Raw genomic sequence first — 11,085 nt, forward strand, 5'->3', positions numbered from 1 at the left:
AAATCATTGGAACAATCGCTTAAAAGTTCGGTGTGCTAGCTCTGTCGAATCAAGCTTCAAATTATGAGATATTGCTCTTCGGCGGTTTTTGTTTGTTTGTTTGTTTGTTTAAGTTTCATTCCTGTAACTGTCAATACCTGTTCAAAATAGCCATGGTCAAGGGGCCAGGGGGGGGGGGGAAGGGGTAGGAAGATTAGGAGGACAACTGCCACAGAGTACCACGATGTATTCGTCTGCAATGTCGAATGTGCAACAAAACGATCCTCGTTGTCGTAGTTGTCGTAGAGTGAAAAGAGTAGAACGTACAGTTCAGAATGAGACGACTGGACGATTGGTGACCCATTTCACGTCTTAAACACACGCGCATATATCATTGTGGATAGATTAGCTTTTGCTAATTGCCATACTTTGGAGGGGGGCAGATAGCACTTTGATTTTTAAGACGCCTGATTAGTCTTACAACGTTTAGTATCCCTTGGTTTTCGTTGCCCTTCATTTAGCATTGTATTTTGACAAAGAATGCAGATATCAAACCAAAATAAACCAATCTAACCCATTTATGTTAACAAAACAAAGTAAAGCAAAACAAACCAAATCACTCCCTTTAAAACCAACCTAAACTAAGCAAAAACGAACCACACCAAACTAGACCATATAAATCAAATCAAACCAGACCGAATAGAATCAAACCAAACCACACCAAAGCAAACCAAACCAAACCAAGCCAGCCAAACATCACAATACCTAAAATGTAACTTCCATCAATTCTTGCCGAGAAAGTAAATGTATATTTTTTAATTCGTTTATCTTTCTGTCAGTACTTAGATAGCCATCCGAAATTGATGAGTTGAGATAATTTCATTTAATTTGTAGATAACTTCATCGAGATTATTAAATCTCATAGCACCAGAGCATTAGCCACATTCAGTGAAACTCATCGAACATCAATTTATTTGACATGTCATAATATCTCGCTCATGCTTACGAATAAAGCAGTTTAAGTGCATGACTGCATGATATTATACGGAATGCCATTCATCTTCAGAGATTAAGAGAATTGGTTACTGTAAGCTTGGAATACTGATAAAGGGCACTTAACATGTCATCATACTAGATTTGTGTGTAAGTATTCGTATGATAGCATGTAATAAACCAAATTATCATAAGGTAAACTGATCATCATGTGATAACTCTCTATCTTCGACTTTGCGGAAAATTCTGTGTATAGTTCAAGCATTTTTTTTTTCTGCTACTGTATTATGAAAAAAAAAATGTTCCGTAGCACCTTTTCGGCTGTCAATTCTGATATTGATATTTTCTATGTGAAATGCTCCCGACCACAATCATTATTGGTATCCGGGTCAGTTCGCACTGGCGCCTATAGCGTCCATCAGCACCCAATCAAACCCACTGCAGCAATCGCTCGATATTGTTATGACATTTCCATTCATTGCGACAACGTTCGAGACATGGGGTGGCTTCGCGGCCGCTTCACCTGGAATGAGAATAGAGAAAGCAAAGCAAAACAATTTTGCAAGATGTTGATTCTGTGGCTGAGCTTACCATTTCTCATATAGGAGTGATATTGAAAGGAATCAAAGATCATTTTCAGACACCTCTGTGTGATAAGCATTACTATTTACTATGATACCGCATATTATGGAATGTAATACTCATTTATGTTAAAGGGATGGTACAGTATTGGTGGAGATGAAAATTGGGCTTTTAACTTTTTGCGAGATAACAAGAAAACACTTATGAAATAGTACAGAGCATAATATTTTAAGAGGAATTCAAAGTTTGTTTGATGACAATCGGGTTTGGCACTAATGAAACATCAAAAAAGAATGTAAAACAAAGCGATAGTAAAAAAGTGTGGGTCCCACACTTGTCTGCTTTGGATGTCTCAGCCATTTCAACACCAATGTTCATCAAATAAAAGTTGAATTCCTCATGGAATTACATGCTCTTTCATATTTCATAAGAGGTTTCTCATTATCTCACCAAAAAAAAAAAAAAGTTAGAAATCTGAAATTAGGTCTCAACCAAAACTATACGATCCCTTAAAGGGTACACTCGTCACATGTTTTTGTACTTCTGGAGATGTGCCCCCAGCATTTTCAAATTGACCGCACGTGACTGTACTTACATAATTTATATTCATATTTGCTGGAAATGAATGTCATTGAACTTGAACTTGCACTTGAGTTTGGAACTGGGAATTCTGATGTTACGTAATACCTTTAATATCAATAAATCTTATTTTCAGCCTCGTCTGCCGAGCTATACATATATACCGTTTTGCGTAGGAGCGGACTGATCAAAATGAAGGAAGAAAGTAAGCTTTAAATTGAACTTCCCCATAGGGCACAAAAAAAAAAAGAAAAAAAAAGAAAAAAGAACGAACACTCTGTGTAAGATTGAAAGTCCCTGGAGTAACCCCTGGATGGGTCTATTAGGACACTATAGAGGTCCCCGGAACATTCCTGAGACGAGTTTTGCGACAATTTAGGATTAGTTTGGTAACCAAAGGAAACAAGTTCGGCGCGGCGGTGGATGCCCTCTTTTCCGTCACTTACGGGAATTGAAATTGCAAATCGGGTTATCCTTGAAGTGACTGTGGGGGCGGGCTTCAAGAAAGAGAAGTGCGGTGGTACACCATTGACGGAGCTGTTCGCTGGTGATGTTTTTAGGGAATGGATGTGATACCATCATGATGTACTTGTTCATGTTCATAGTCACATGCTGCACTTTACCAGAAATTCTTTGCAACGTGTCCAGGGACCTTTTTCCACATCCCCCTTCAACACCAAAAACCTCCGCACCACCGAATGTGACGAAGGGAGGACATTATGTAAACTTGATACTTTCTGCAGGATGTATTATATTTCTGAATTGACTTTAATAACATAGTGATATCATGAAAATAAAATGTATTGATTTTACATATCTTTTATTTGATGATCACAGTCAAATGAAGGCATAAAATTGTCTAAAAACATACTGAAATGAAGCGTTTTATTTAACCAAGTCATGACTGGTAATGTAAACTGACACATTTACGTTTTCATATCAAAGTAAGTTTTAGTTGAGTCGTTCTGGTTGTGATATCTTCCGATTTTACTTTAATAGTGCTTGGACCGCAAGACAATGGTCGTACTGTATGTTTTCGGGTATATGAGGATTCTACATGCTGTAATATGTATGCATTCTTATATGTATATTTCAAAACATGTATCGAATTCCCTTTTTTTCTCTCATTCTTTCATCAGCTTCATCTATAAATTTTATTCCCTCCCGTCTAACGCTAATGGGAGAAATTTCAAGTAGGGTCCTAAAGACGTGTTTTTGTTTTTTTTTTTTCATTTTACTTTCAGCAATAAGTACCATATCTTCATCGTTATACTGACAGTGCTGAAAACTCACGCCATCTGGGTCCCATGTCTAATGAAACCCATGTCTAATGAAACACACAGAGTGTGGAAACAGTTCATATTTGCCATAGATACACTTTATTCTTTTCACAACAATACATTACATGACTCGTGTCCATACATAATATGCATACATAAAGATTTTGTATATCATTATTTTTTCTAAATTAAAATTAATTTACACAGATCTTAATTTCTAAATAGCATTAACAATAATAAAACAACAAGAAATGCGCATATATACTTGCACCCCTAACTTACCTTTGCACTGATGCATTTTGTACGTACCCTACTCGGTTATACAATTTGATATGTATATAATATTAAATGATTTGTAATGAAGTATAAGCCATATGCTCTTCCAGAGTCCGTAATCAAATTCAAGCTTTAGCTTAAGATAACGGCCTCCTACATTTTGTTTGTATCAATTCTTTTGAATAATCAATGATTTTCCAATTGTTTTTGTATGATTATAACTCACCTATACAATATTTCTTTATTGGTACATTATATATGATTATATTTGCATTAATTTTGTGTTGGATATAGTATGATTGGTATTGGAAAATTGTTTGTTACGTTGTATATCCTTTTTGAAAAAATGCAGAAATAGAATAAAATGAAATAAAATAAGATCTATAAGGAGGATGACATGTGAAGTCGCACAAGTCATTGCAGGATATCGATTTGCCATATCAAGAATAGGAAATCGCGTTTGTATTGAGTAAATGGGCACAACACATTTTTTTTTTTACACCTCGCAGAGAATCAACTATAATCAAGGTGCCCTTCGACCGGGAGAGAAAAACAACAAAGAAAGCCAAAGATAAGATGAACCAAATTTAAACCTCAATGATGACATTCATAAAATAAAGACAAAAATGCGTGCCAAAATGAATAGCTATCAAGGTGATTTAAGGAAGAGATAGAACGACACATAAATCGTGACATTTGAAGGAAAGGTTCAATTGCTGGAACCGGCACCGCCGTCTCGATCTCTGATTATCTGTGCGGAAAGGCGAAGCATGCAATTTTGGCGATGCCACGTACCAATCCACGATTGTCTGGTATGTCCTATCTGCACAAATCAGGCCCCCCGGACGCGAATCTTAAAGCTGAGATGTGAGCTGGTATCGATTCAGGGACCACGGATTCGTAGGAATTCCGTGAATTAGGATCATAATTTCACTTTTTGCAGACAATATGCTCTAGTTAATTTCAGTCTGCAAGATATGTGTTCATACTTTGGTCATGCATTTTTCTTGGTTTGGGATTTATTTTGGGTTTTTCTCATAGCAATGCGTCCTAAACATTTGAATAAAGATAATCATTAACGTATTGGGATATACTTTTTTTAAGGGAAAGGTGATCGTATTTCATCATTTAATAAATAAAACATACACCTATAATGATGCAGACAAATAATGGAAATTCCAAGTAAGTGATTAGATTTGTCAAAGACAAAGTGGGAAATCTTTTTTTTTTTTAATTACAAGTTTTACCAGCGTTAATTTAGTTCTGTGAACGAGAACGGTTAATACGAACTAGAACGTAAACATCTATTTCGTGGTTGCAGTTTTCTTTTCTTGCAAACAGATAGGTAAGTGACCAATCGCATTGTTTGAATATTAAGGTTTTAAAAACAATATTATTTTTCTTTAGGAAATAATCGCCTTTACCTCATTTTAACTAGCACGCAAAGCGATTTGAATTCCCCAAATGCCAAATCATCGTATTCTTTTAGGGCATCCGTCCGAGATATTTGATTACTCTGTACTACCGCGTAACGTTACACCGTAGTATATCCTATTATATCATTTAAAAAGTATATAGGCCCAAAGTGCATCACACCAAATTTTGTCACATTTTATGTCATTTCAGGTTTAGTCAAGACTTTGAACTGAATCATGCTTCGCATGAACCCAAGGAGATATAGACAGCCAGTCGTTAAACACAGGAGCAATGAAAGTGGTGATCCTACCTTTAACAGGTAAGCTATATTCTTTGCCAAGAGAAGACGAGAAATTATAATTGCATCAATCTTCGCTTCGAAGAGCAAACCGGAACTATTTTTTTCTCTCTCCCTCTCCGTCTCTCGCTCGTTGCCTTTACGAACACTGCGTTATCGAACTCGGAAGTGCAGAATCAAAGGAACTGAATGGGAATTGGAGATGTCTGACATAGCAATTGATCGTATTCCGCTTTAGAAATTTGTTAACAGTGACTTAGCAGTCTGGCACATTAAGAATTTGGTATGAATTCTTCACTGTAGTAAAAGGCCAAGTTAAAAAGAAATAGAAGGAAAAGAAACTGGTCAGACATCAAAATTACAATCTAATACGAATTTTGTTTTCTGAATTTAGATGCTTCTGAGTATGTGAAAGAAGAAGAGAGGGGAAAATATCCATGTTTATTAGTTGGATGATTTTACTGATGTGTGGGAAAATTACATACGTTCAAGATGGAATCATGATACAAGAGGTTCTGGCCAGTGATCAATCAAGAAAAAAATAGGAATTGATGAGGTAATATACTGCGGTACGAAGACAATCCAGTTCTTCTAGCAGAATCTGCATATTATGGGACCTTCAAAGATTTTTGTAGGAAGTAGTATTCAGAGAAAGCGAGGGCAAATGACCTTGTTTCATTTGTGAGAAAGCTGACAGTGTTTAAGGCAGTAGAGTAGTTATTGTTTTCAAAGTTATGACAATTATATGCAATAAGGTTAAGAACCACCATGTACTATTTGGTCCAACTGACTTAGTCGCACCATCATTGTTTATCAAGGGGAAAATTTCTTGCAAAATTTTGATTTCAAGGAACAAGACGATGTAAATGCATGTTGACTTGTGTTGATTTACGATACCCTCAACAACAACAACAACAACAACAAGCAAATCAATGTCTAGATAAGTCAATAAATCAATGCCATAAATATTACTTTTACTATTTTCCTGCAGATTATTTGGGCACGCTCATAAAAAGCCTTCCAAACCAAGTCAATTGAGGCCCTGCCAGTAACAACATCTACCAATCATTGCTAAAGTACTATATGATTAACAAATGCCATTTGAATGTATCTTTCTCCTGACCGAGCGTAACGTGCATGTGTGCTTAGTACTGGATGCAGACGTGCTAGATGGAACCACTTAATTTCACAAAATCAAGAGAAAAAGATAGGTTTGCCAATTTTAATTATCAGCTTCATTGATCTAAAATGTCAAATAAACTTATCAAAGATTCTTATTCATATCTAACAATGATGAGTCTTTGATATTTCTGAATATGAACAAGATAACAGGGTTAAAATTTGAAAGATAAACGGATGTTTTTTCTTTTCCTTATGGCTATGAGGGATAAGTATCATAGTTAAACAGTACGGCACTAAAGTCCAGAAATTTGGTTTTCTGGACATGACGGGTCAGAAAAAGGCTGTCGTTAAGCTCTTAGCTAAACGGAACTTCCGAATGATCTTTTCCTGGACAGAAAGAATAAGCAGTGAAGAGTTCAACATTGTTTCAAGAAGACTGCTCTTTCCAGGTAACACTGCTGCAGGACTTAAAAGACTGTTATGGTTTTTGTTGAGACGGGGCTTCAAGTTTCAAACTCTCTTTTTTGAGATGAGACACCTCTCTTGAAATATGAAAGAGAATGCAATAACTCTAAGACGAATTCAAAGTTACATTGATTATTTATTTATTTTTATTTATTTATTTGTTTATTTATTATTATTATTATTTTTTGGGGGGGGGGGAAATGGCTGACATATCCCAAAACAAAGAGGTCTTAAACCAGGTGGGACTCCCCTTCTATGAGGATCACTTTTACTTTGTTTTTGGATATCCCAACCATTTCAAAAACCAATTTTCATCAAATAAACTTTGAATTGTACCCTCTCTAACAAGTTTAAATTTCATATAAGTGGTTTCCCACTATCTCGCAAAAAGTGAATATCCCATCTCAACCAAAACTACACATCCCTTAAAGAAAAAGAACCCCCAAAAACAAGGCAAACAATAAATTTTCTGATCACGTGCAGGGGAACCTCGTGATAACGAGGCGAAGGAAAATTAATTCGCTATATCGCCTGAGTTGACATGAACATTCGTGTTGAAATCCTATTGGGAAAAAGTCTTCTTGTGCTCATGAAAACTCATGTTCGTTGTAACGGGGATTTCAAGTTACTTTGAAAAGAAGCTTGGGAAAACCTGCCGTCTCTAACTGAAACAACAGGGGTGAAAAGAAGGAGGGGAAAAAAGAAAGCACTTAAGAATGAATGCCTTGGAGAAATGGCTAGATGATTATTAAAATGCTATGCTGTTACGTGTATAACTATTCTTTTTCATTTAGTAACTGCAGTAAAATCAATCAAACAGAATGGGGGATGTCATTAACATGGCTCACAAAGCTTAAGAAAGTTATGAAATGTCGTAGATTATATTTTCATTTGTAGATGTTTATCATTTTATATTTGTAGATTATATTGTATTTTGTCGCAACCACGAGTAACAAAATTGAGTGGGGAGATGATTTTATCACCTCATTGAAGGGAATTTCCAGACCAGTTAAATGTTAGTCTGAAAAGAAAGAGTAAAAATAATGTTATCAGCGCAGCAGTGAAAATTTAATCAAAATTGTATAAAAGTTTTGGAGAGTTGTGTGAAATTGTGAAGTTTAGCTATTTTTTTTTTCAAAACAGTTTGAGAACAGCTGATATGATTATGCGAATGAACGGGCTGATGATGTCATCACCTTACTATTTTTCATTGATCGTATGAGAAATCGAATTTTTGTGGCTTTTTTTTTATAATAGTATCATTAAAAAAAAACCCCACAAAAATTCGATTTCTCTGCTATAGAAGTGTGAACACGATGTCATTCCTGGCTGTAAAATAATGAATAATGATTAGTAATATCTAATTACGATTTCAGACTGGGGAATACATGTACTTACACTTGAACAACAACAACAACAACATCTGGAAATGTCAAGATTTTGTGTACAAACTATATGACAACTGGTGAGGCTTTGACATCAACTTACTCATTTGAATATTCACATTTACTGTTCAAGAAATGTTTGGTGAAATTAGCGAAAATTCACAAATTCATAATTTCCTTGAGTTTTATCCGACTTTCATCGAATTTTCACTGCTGTGCCTATGAGATTTGTACACTTTCTTATCAGAATTACTTTTCGATGATCTGGAATTCCCCTTTAAACACCAATACGTATCTGAACCCGAATTTTCATTTAATCTCCTTTTGCGCACATAGAATAAAAAAAGAAACTCGTATTATTACCCTTCGCATTGACAAAACAATCATTGCTACGTTATCGATCGAACACGTGATTTTCAATTCAGTAGAATCTTATACGTACGAACAAGAATTAAAAAATGATTGTCACCTCCTTTGCATTTGTTGGGACCAATTTGATTGTATGGCCCAAAACATATAATTATCAATTTTTCATCACTACCCCCCCCCCCCACACACACACACATACACTCTCTAGCTCTTCGCACTCTGTACTCCATTAGCATTAGTATTCCGTCTCCGTGAAAAAAAAAATACATGTGTATAATAAACTTCACACATGTTCACTTTGCCACTGGAGGCGTGGGTGTGTTTGTGTGGGTGTATACGCAAACTATTACAAATGAATGCAAATAGCTTTAACAAACAATAATCGGGCGTGGGGAGGTCACTCCAGTTCAAAAAGAATCACTAGCAGTGAGCCCAATTTTACCCTTGCCCCGCTGGTAGACTCCGCCGGTAGATCACCGCAAGCGTAGCGTGAGTTCAAGCACTAGGTCGGGACTGACTCACACAACCGAACAACTGTCAGTATTGTCCATGACCAGCATATTCATGAACGAACTCACCCTCTCTTGCTGGTTATCCCTGATCGCCGCCTGGCGGGGTACAAAGTTTTTTGAGAGGCGGAGCGGATGTCTTTCATTCGCACAACTTGCACATCGACTTTTGCTCTGCAAAGACACCATACTTCTTTCTCCCTCTTTTTGTTATTGTTTGATACTCTGCTAATTTGCCGCTTCTCAACAGTTGCGCATCTTGCTAATGGCAAATTGATAGGACATATCGTGCCCACTGGATGAAGCTAGCCATGATGTGTTCGCGGGACCCCTAAGGTATAGCCAAATATAGCAACATGCCGACCAGGGGTAGTTCTGCGCTGCCTGGTAGGAGGTTTAGGTTGATACTTATTATTCTGGACAACTTCAGCCCTTGTTTCTGTAGATCCGGTTCTCCAACCAAAATCCAGATGTGTAAATGTAATCTCGTAAAGCTTTATGTCTATTGACTATGACGTGATCTAAAATCTTGTCTCCTTTCCTCCTTTTCTGGTTATATAGGCTAGTCTTTTTAGCTTTTGAAACTGGAAATAGAATGCTAACAGTGATGTTTAGTTTTATTGTTAAGCAAAAGCGTGATCATGCTGGTGAAGTTCTACAATAAATCGGTGGGTCCGAGGAGAGAGATCTCATTCAACTTGCACCAGTCTTGTAATCTGTGACTCATTGTAGGGTGAAAGGTCTGTTTTCGGATTGCACCACTTCATTCTCTTCGTTCCCTTCTGGTGTCTGGTCATGTGATGTCATAATGGTATCTTTTAGGAGCCATTGTTGCATCATAATAGGAATATGATATATCATAATACACAATGGCTGATACAAATGAATATAACATGAGCTTGTACAAACATCTGTAACTACTTTCTCTCTCTCTTTCCCTACCTGTTATCTATATAGATATATATAATATATATCATATGTATGTATATGTATATATATTATATTCATATATCTGACAGATAGATAGATAGATAGATAGATAAACATGATATGTTTTTGGGGTTCTTTTTTGTAAACGCTGTCTGTTAACTAGATTTAAAACTTTACATTTGTGGGATATCCTGCAGTCAGTGTGCAGCAAATGGGGAGGCAAAACCTTTTTGTATTAATGCAATAAAAGTGTTCGCCATTTGTCCTCGCAAAGAACGAACATTCAAACCTCGAAAGTACACCATTGTATCATCACAAAGCAGAAATTATTCTCAGTATTATCTATGCTATGTTTTGCATGTGTATTTTATTTCAGTTTCACGAATCACACACACGTAGTACTTCGGTTTTGGAAGAGGGAGATTTCACATGCCAGAATTTTCATCAGACCGCTTATTCACGGACGATAATCAGTTTGAAAGGCTGGTGAATATTCAAAAGACTTGCTTTCAGAACACAGATACAAGCTAGAACGTGAAACAAAGTGGTACTCACATTTGCTTCCAAGTTGATCTGTTTTTTCACGACAACTTATGCTCTATTTCTTTGGTGTACTAATCGTAATGTTATTACGGAACATTCTTTTGTGAGTATGAATGTTCTCTCCCAATTCCCCCTCTCCTTCTTGATCTATCTGGTTCATTTTCTGATCATTTCACAATCTTGTCGTCAACTTCGTATTTCATGATGTTCATCAATGAACATTAGTGGATATTGCAATTGAAAACCTCCTTCTATGACCCCATGAAGAACATCTCCTCAATCAAATCGAGGTCTTAATTTTACGTACATTACTTCTGAACAATGAGAGCAAATTATAGAGAGGTAAGGAGCGAGCTGTG

Source organism: Diadema setosum, chromosome 18, assembly GCF_964275005.1.
Source record: "Diadema setosum chromosome 18, eeDiaSeto1, whole genome shotgun sequence".
Classification (NCBI taxonomy): Eukaryota; Metazoa; Echinodermata; class Echinoidea; order Diadematoida; family Diadematidae; genus Diadema; species Diadema setosum.